Genomic DNA, 9,136 nt, shown 5'->3' on the forward strand with positions numbered 1-9,136 from the left:
TATAATTACCTTAACTTAGCCTTGCAGACATAGTAGACTCCTTAGCAGCAGTCCTAATAGTCCTAACAATCCTACATAAAGACTTTTTAAATTTCGTAACACTCATCCACAAAGACTTCTTAACAGACTTAACAATCTAGTCTATACTGACGCCTTAACAGTCGTCTATAGAGACACCGTTAACAGTCTTAAGTTAACTTAACAGACCTAATAGACTCCTTAACAGTAGTCTATACAGACTCCTTAACAGTAGTCTATACAGACTCCTTAACAGTAGTCTATACAGACTCCTTAACAGTAGTCTATACAGAATCCTTAACAGTAGTCTATACAGACTCCTTAACAGTTGTCTATACAGACTCCGTAACAGTGGTCCATACAGACTCTTAAAAGTGGTCTATGCAGACTATTGCGTGTATAGACTCCTTAACAATCTGTCTGTAGAAAAGCTTTAACATTCATATATACCGACAATCTTTCTGTATAGTAATATCGACGAAAATATGTTACAATACCTTATTATTATTTCATTTTTAAAATTCTTGAAATTAAGATTTAATCTTCTGTTATAAATATTGGAAGGAGTGTTTTGTAAATTCTCCTTCTTCATAGATTTTTTCCCTCCGTTGAATATTTAATATTCCTGACCATATATGCACATATGGACCTTTTGGCGCACATACATATATTTTAAGTTATTTGCCCACTTCAAGGATAACAAAATGCTGTGCGAATAAGAAGTAGATGGATAGGTAGGTAGGGAAGCAATAAAGCAAATGCTTAGCTGTTGGGCGCCTTGTGGCTACACAAAACATGTATACATACACACTCACACATGGAATAGTTTTTCGCTGGATTATAAATGAGATTTAATCTTTATTGATTTATTTCGATACACTTTCAATTTATAGTCCTCATGTTGTAGAGGCAGCCATAATTTATAATCATAGATAATTTTGTGTTTAGTGTTCGTGGCATAAAACTTTAGCAATTTTTTGTCCAGTAATGGTGGTGTTGGCAAGCATGCATGCAGGGAATATTAAAAAACGGGACACACCAGAAATAACATCAAAGGCTTTTTTGTTGTGCTGCAAAACTCCTCATGCCTGAATATTATTAAAAATACATCATACCATTTTATAGAAATAAGTGTAGGGAGTGTATATTAATTGCGAATTTATTTATTCATATGCATTGTTGTGGTTATAGTATTAAAGGAGCCGATATGGATCGAATTGGTATGTTAACGGTAGAATATTGAAGTGATTGTTAAAATTGTCGAACTTTTTTTACCTTCTACCATGTGGTGGACATTTAAAATACCTGTAATCGTCAGGGATCTCTATAAATAAGGTAAATTTTTGGTGGAAGAGTTGACGCCCAATGAGAACCAAAATGGAGTCAATTCGTGTAAAAACGGACCCATAATCACGAGCTCTATCTTGATTTCCACAAAAGGGGGTGATTATGGATTCATAATGGGAATACAAAATTACAGCGAATTTGGTTGGAAATTCACTCAAAAACTCCAAAATTTAGAAAGTTTGGTGGTACATTTATAAGAGGTCTACCCAAAAATTGGACACATATTGAACTTTAGTATGAAATAGGAATACAAAATACCAAATTACAACCATTTCGATTAAAATGGATTCTAGCTCCAGCTTTGTTGTCTGTGTTATATAGTGTAAGGAAAATGAATCAGATTCAATTATAATTTTTACAAAATTCAATTGAAAGACAAATGATCTCAAATACCTGTAAATGACACAATAAAGAAAAAAATTCTTTAAGTGTCATTACAAAGAAATTCCATATTTCCTTCTTTTTTATTTCAAACCCAAAACCTTATTTTTTTAGCAGCAATCATATTTACACAGATTTTCTACACCAATCTTTTGTGTTGCTTTATTAAAATCTTTTTTGATAAGGCATCCAACCAACCATGCATTCATCCATCCACCCCTTCCTGATGATAATTTTCTTTTCATTATTAAAAACAAAACCCCAAAAATACCGCTATTGAAAAGGAACAACTGTGAAATAAAAAAACAAACGTGAGAGAAGATATCCTTCCACTCTTCACAACATATCAGATGTTGGCAGACATGAGATTTTAATCAGGCCAAAGTAACAGCTGTTTTTGCACCTACAGTCTTCTGAATAACGACGTGAAATTGTAAACTTGGCAAACAGAGAAGAATACCTGACCCTCACCGCAACAGAGGATAGACGGGGGCAGATATTCAACACACAGCAAGGATGTAAGGAACAAATTTACAGTTATGAAATTTAAACACCATTAAAAAACACAACAGAACCAGTGAAAGGGAGTACCTGTTTATTTCTCAGCAAACATTTGCTTTTTGCGTCCGTCTTTCCTGCCATACAGGGAAAAATCTTTGGGTCAGACACATAGAGGGAATATCTGGATGGATGGATGGTTGGCTTAGTTAAATAAATATCAACACACACTCACACAACATACACAGGAACACACTTAATAAGCACTTGAATAAAAATAAGGATGCGTTTTTTTTCTGAAACCCAGCAACAACAACAGCAAAATGTTGAAAAAGGAAATTTCACAAAAACACGCAAAGTACTTTTCACATTTATTTCTCCTGTGTATGTGTGCTGTTCTTGAGTGAATATTTTATTGGCAATAAAACAACAACATTACACCAGTCTGTAGTAAATTTCACACGCACATTAATGGTACCTAACTGCAACTGCCAAGGATGTTCCTCCGTTACTGTAGATGATCACTGGAATACCAAAAAAACACTGCACATCATATCCTGTTTAAGGCGGATAAAGAAATGAAGACAATTAAATAAATCACAAGATGCTGGTGGCAGATTTAGGATAAAGGCAACGGGAATTACTGAAACAGAATCTTTATATATACAAAATGTACCTAATAGGAGACTAAACATTATCTATAATTAAAAATGTATTTTGTTTTTGCAAAATAGTCAGGCTTAATCCCAGTTTGTTGTTTTTATAAAAAAAAACAACTATTTATTAGTGGGGAATGTATGGCATTGTCCGCCGAGGGGTAAGGCAGGGAAGACTATAGTTTCGGATCTCGCCACTGATCCTCATCAGTTCCCTTAGTTTTTTGTTGGGATATTCTCCCCAGAAGCTATTAATAGCTTCTTTACAAAAAACCTTTCAAACCCAAATGTCTCTTGTGACAATTCGAAGTTCTTACGTTACCAGCGATACGACCCAATGAGAAGTTCGTTTCGTTGGCGCCTGACTTCGTGGTCGACAAGGCATTTACAGACAACTACAATACATTTCCCACTGCTATGTGTCGTCACTTTGTGACGAATGCACATAACGTTGTTGTTGGTATTGCTAGTTAAAGCAATAAATCAAACAGTATGACCGTGCCTCGTCTACAACTTCAGTAGTGTTGGCGGGTTATTTGGGATACCATTTGTATTTTGTTTTTGCAAAATAGTCAGGCTTAATCCCAGTTTGTTGTTTTTATAAAAAAACAACTATTTATTAGTGGGGAATGTATGGCATTGTCGCCGAGGGGTAAGGCAGGGAAGACTATAGTTTCGGATCTCGCCACTGATCCTCATCAGTTCCCTTAGTTTTTTGTTGGGATATTCTCCCCAGAAGCTATTAATAGCTTCTTTACAAAAAACCTTTCAAACCCAAATGTCTCTTGTGACAATTCGAAGTTCTTACGTTACCAGCGATACGACCCCAATGAGAAGTTCGTTTCGTTGGCGCCTGACTTCGTGGTCGACAAGGCATTTACAGACAACTACAATACATTTCCCACAGCTATGTGTCGTCACTTTGTGACGAATGCACACAACGTTGTTGTTGGTATTGCTAGTTAAAGCAATAAACCAAACAGTATGACCGTGCCTCGTCTACAACTTCAGTAGTGTTGGCGGGTTATTTGGGATACCATTTGTATTTTGTTTTTGCAAAATAGTCAGGCTTAATCCCAGTTTGTTGTTTTTATAAAAAACCAACTATTTATTAGTGGGGAATGTATGGCATTGTCCGCCGAGGGGTAAGGCAGGGAAGACTATAGTTTCGGATCTCGCCACTGATCCTCATCAGTTCCCTTAGTTTTTTGTTGGGATATTCTCCCCAGAAGCTATTAATAGCTTCTTTACAAAAAACCTTTCAAACCCAAATGTCTCTTGTGACAATTCGAAGTTCTTACGTTACCAGCGATACCACCCCAATGAGAAGTTCGTTTCGTTGGCGCCTGACTTCGTGGTCGACAAGGCATTTACAGACAACTACAATACATTTCCCACTGCTATGTGTCGTCACTTTGTGACGAATGCACATAACGTTGTTGTTGGTATTGCTAGTTAAAGCAATAAACCAAACAGTATGACCGTGCCTGGTAACGTAAGAACTTCGAATTGTCACAAGAGACATTTGGGTTTGAAAGGTTTTTTGTAAAGAAGCTATTAATAGCTTCTGGGGAGAATATCCCAACAAAAAACTAAGGGAACTGATGAGGATCAGTGGCGAGATCCGAAACTATAGTCTTCCCTGCCTTACCCCTCGGCGGACAATGCCATACATTCCCCACTAATAAATAGTTGTTTTTTTTATAAAAACAACAAACTGGGATTAAGCCTGACTATTTTGCAAAAACAAAATACAAATGGTATCCCAAATAACCCGCCAACACTACTGAAGTTGTAGACGAGGCACGGTCATACTGTTTGGTTTATTGCTTTAACTAGCAATACCAACAACAACGTTATGTGCATTCGTCACAAAGTGACGACACATAGCAGTGGGAAATGTATTGTAGTTGTCTGTAAATGCCTTGTCGACCACGAAGTCAGGCGCCAACGAAAAGAACTTCTCATTGGGGTCGTATCGCTGGTAACGTAAGAACTTCGAATTGTCACAAGAGACATTTGGGTTTGAAAGGTTTTTTGTAAAGAAGCTATTAATAGCTTCTGGGGAGAATATCCCAACAAAAAACTAAGGGAACTGATGAGGATCAGTGGCGAGATCCGAAACTATAGTCTTCCCTGCCTTACCCCTCGGCGGACAATGCCATACATTCCCCACTAATAAATAGTTGTTTTTTTTATAAAAACAACAAACTGGGATTAAGCCTGACTATTTTGCAAAAACAAAATACAAATGGTATCCCAAATAACCCGCCAACACTACTATAATTAAAAATATTAAAATATAGTCCTTTAATAACCATAAGCAGGAGTAAATACACATCAATTAAAGTTCATATTCAAAAACATTTGTATATGTTGACATTTCTTTAAAAATTGGACTTCAATAATTGTCTATTTACCTGAAAGAATTTCTTAACATATAGAAGATTTAGTAGTGTTGTCTTTACAGATTCCAAAAAAGTCAGTCGTCCCCAAAATTCGTTACTGTAGTCTATAAAGACTCCTTAACAGTCGTCCACACTGACTCCTTAACAGTCGCCTAAACAGACCCCTTAACAGTCGTCTATAAATTCTCCTTAACGGTCACCCATACACTATTCCCTAACAGTCGTCTATACAGACTCCCTAACAGTCGTCTATACAGACTCCCTAACAGTCGTCTATACAGACTCCCTAACAGTCGTCTATACAGACTCCCTAACAGTCGTCTATACAGACTCCCTAACAGTCGTCTATACAGACTCATTAACAGTCGTCGACACAGATTCCTTAACAGTAGCCTATACAGACTCCTTAAAAGTCGTCTATACAGACTCCTTAACAGTCGTCTATATGATATCCTTAACATACTCACTAACGGTAAAAGTATACATACTCATTAACAGTCGTCTTACAGACTCCATAACAGTCATTTATAAAGAGTCCTTAACAGTCATATACTCCTTTTAATCATCTATACAGACTCCTTAGCAGTCCTTATCAGTCTTCTATACAGACTCCTTAATAGACATCTATACAGAAACCTTAACAGTCGTCTATACAGACTCCATAACAGTCGCCTATACAAAATCCTTGACAGTAGTCTGTACAAACTTCTCAACAGTCGTCAAACAAACTTCTTAACAGCCATCTATACAGACTACTTAGCAGTCATCTGTATAGACTCCTTAACAGTCATTTAAACATACTCCTTAATAGTCTTCTATACAGACTCGTTAACAGTCGTCTATTCAGACTCCTTAAGAATCACATGTACAGCCTTCTCGTCTATACAGACACCCTAACATTGGTCTACACATACGCCTTAACAGTAATCTAAACATCAGCTAAACAAAATCATTAACCTTCTTAAGAGTTATCTACATATTAGCCTTAACATGCTTCTATGCAGACACAGTCTTTTAAACAGACTCATTAACAGCCGTCTATGCAGATTCCTTAACAGTCGTTTGTACAGACTGCTAAACAGTCGTCTATACAGAATTATCATTTAACAGTTTATTGAGGCCTCTATAGAACAGTCTAAATCTTACAGAGATCTTTAGTTTTCATTGGCGAAGTTTCATATACCTCTATTCGAAAAAAATGTTGATATTCTTTATCCAACCATTTCACTAAATAAAAAACACACATTCCTGTTTCCATTCCCTTTAAAGAAAACTACAAAAATGTATCGTAAAATGTATGTATATTCGTTTGTTCCCTATTAAAAATACATGTTCGTAAATGTGTATTGTGTAGACTTAACCTAATTACTAAACATTGGCACGACAAAACTTCCCTCTTAAATAAGACATTTTTCAAACGTGAATGAATCCCGTCGTTGAGCCTGATACATTTACGATGCGTCCACACGTCCATTTTTCTTTTGATTTTGTCTTTTTTATTTTGCTCTCTCTCGCGCTCCTCTTTCAAAGAGCTCCAGCTACGTTACTTGTAATTATGTATGCGACTATTAAACATTCATTATCATAAGGCGGGTCGCACTTGTTACTTGGCTCTACAACAACAGCCACTATTAGTGATGGGTGAAGCAGGGCGACCGCGGGGTTTAAACTAAACATAATTTACAACACATATCGGGCATCGTCTAAGTTTAAATCAAGAGCAAACTCATTACCGACATACTTGTAATAATTACATGCCACATGCATGCTGGCTGACGAGTCGGCTGGCTGGCTGGTTGGCAGGCATTGTGACAGGAAGGCTGGCAAACAGGAGGGAGGAACTTGGCAGGCACTGCAATCATACCGTTGGCCTCATGTGCTCAGGCTGCCGAGTATCTTTAAGATAATTACCCAAGGAACAACAATGATGATGACGACGACAACAGCGACAGACAGACATATACTGTAATATCAGCAACAGCCAGCCACCAATGGTGGCAACACCCATCATCATCATCAACCATACCATTTCATTCCGACAAAGTGGAGTAAGTATGAGAAAATTATGCGAAGTAAAAACTAAATTCATGGCACTCTTGAAATGTTTGCGAGGATGGATGAGGGTCCGTTGGACTTTCAGAAAGAAAAAACAACAGACATTATTTCTTCCTACCCTTCTTCTCACAACAACTAATTGCTGGTAATTTAAAAATGCAAAAAAAAGTAACAACAACAAACGATGACAAAAAATCTTACAAACTGCAACTCGTTAAGCAAAAGAAGCAAGTCGACAAAATTACAAAAGACAACAAAACTTGAAAGTGGAAAAGAAAGAATGAAAAAAAACCAAACACGAAAATTAAATGAAATGAAGAAAATGTAAAACTAAGTAACGATAACAAGAATTCCCTAACTAAGGAAAAAATAACACTATAATGACTAGTAGAGTAGGTATTTTGGAATGGGGTGCCGCCGCCGTTTGTTCCACATACTAGTTTCTTGGCCAAGTAGTAAATATAAAATATCACGTGGGCCTGAAATGGAAATTTAATTTATTCAACAAACTTCAAAAGTTTTTTTGCTAAAAAACTTGCTTTAGAAAATATGCAAACATCTGTGTTTAGAAGTTCCATGAGAACAACAAAGGGGGATTACCTGAATAATTTCGGATTCTTTAAGGCAAGAGAAGTTGGAGGTTTATTTTTTCCGTTTAATTAAATTTTTAGCAAGGATTAAAGTTCTTCGATAGTTAACTACTGCTGACTAATAGTGTTGGTAGTTGACAGTTAGCAACCATAAACAAAATATTTTGCAACCAGTCTATCCCTTATTAAACAGCTTTATATAGGGCTTGGGCTTCAAATTGGTGTTAATAGCATTTTTTTCATTGAGACTATGGACTCTTTGAACCTAATTTATTCTGTCGTCTACACAGCCAAACAAATCCGATTTATTTGCTTAGGATTTGTATGCAAGAATCGGTAATAATTTTGGCGTCTGAATATCCGCCTGTTAAGCATTTCGTATAGGATACTGTTAAGACGTAGGCATTGAAGATTGCCAAAGAGTCTATATAGACGACTGTTAAGGCGTCTGTAACGAATACTGTTAAAACGTCTGTTGGGGCTTCTGTTAAGAAGAAGCGTTAACAGAAGACTATTAAGTAAAAGTCTGTATAGACGACTGTTAAGTAAAAGTCTGTATAGAGGGCTTTTAACCCTTTGAGCCCCGAATTTTTTTCCGTAATCATAGAACAATTTTCTGTTCACAGATTTAATGCATCTGTCCTAGATAGGTTATGGACAAAATTTGAGATCGCTACATCCTTGCATTCGGTAGATACAGTACATTCTTTCTGAAAAATGAAAGCCCAATATCAAGAAAACCAAATGAAAAATCGATGAAAAAATCATTTTAAATTATTCTCTGTATTCATTTTTACAAGAATCAAAAATAATTCTGATGACAGAATTTGTACATTTCGAAAAGCGATTTAAATAATTTGGACTGTATACACAAATTAGTACTGTACACATTTTTGCCCTCTTCTCTACATTGAAAAGCTCATAACTTTACCAAAAATTTGAATTTTTTTGATTTTTCTTTTGATATGTGTCGTCGATAATCAGGTCTTGACGTATGAAATACAAAGAATATATATCTACAAGCTACATATGAAATATAAGCTCTAAAACATTTTGTTGCCTGTGGGCAATATTGGGCCACAAAGGATTAAGTAAAAGTCTGTATAGACGGCTGTTAAGTAAAAGTCTGTATAGACTACTGTTAAGTAAAAGTCTGTGTAGGTGACTGTCAAGTAAAAGTCTG

The sequence above is a fragment of the Musca vetustissima genome, unplaced genomic scaffold (assembly GCF_032173495.1).
Source record: "Musca vetustissima isolate MV318-11 ecotype Yass unplaced genomic scaffold, APGP_CSIRO_Mvet_v1 utg10209, whole genome shotgun sequence".
Lineage (NCBI taxonomy): Eukaryota > Metazoa > Arthropoda > Insecta > Diptera > Muscidae > Musca > Musca vetustissima.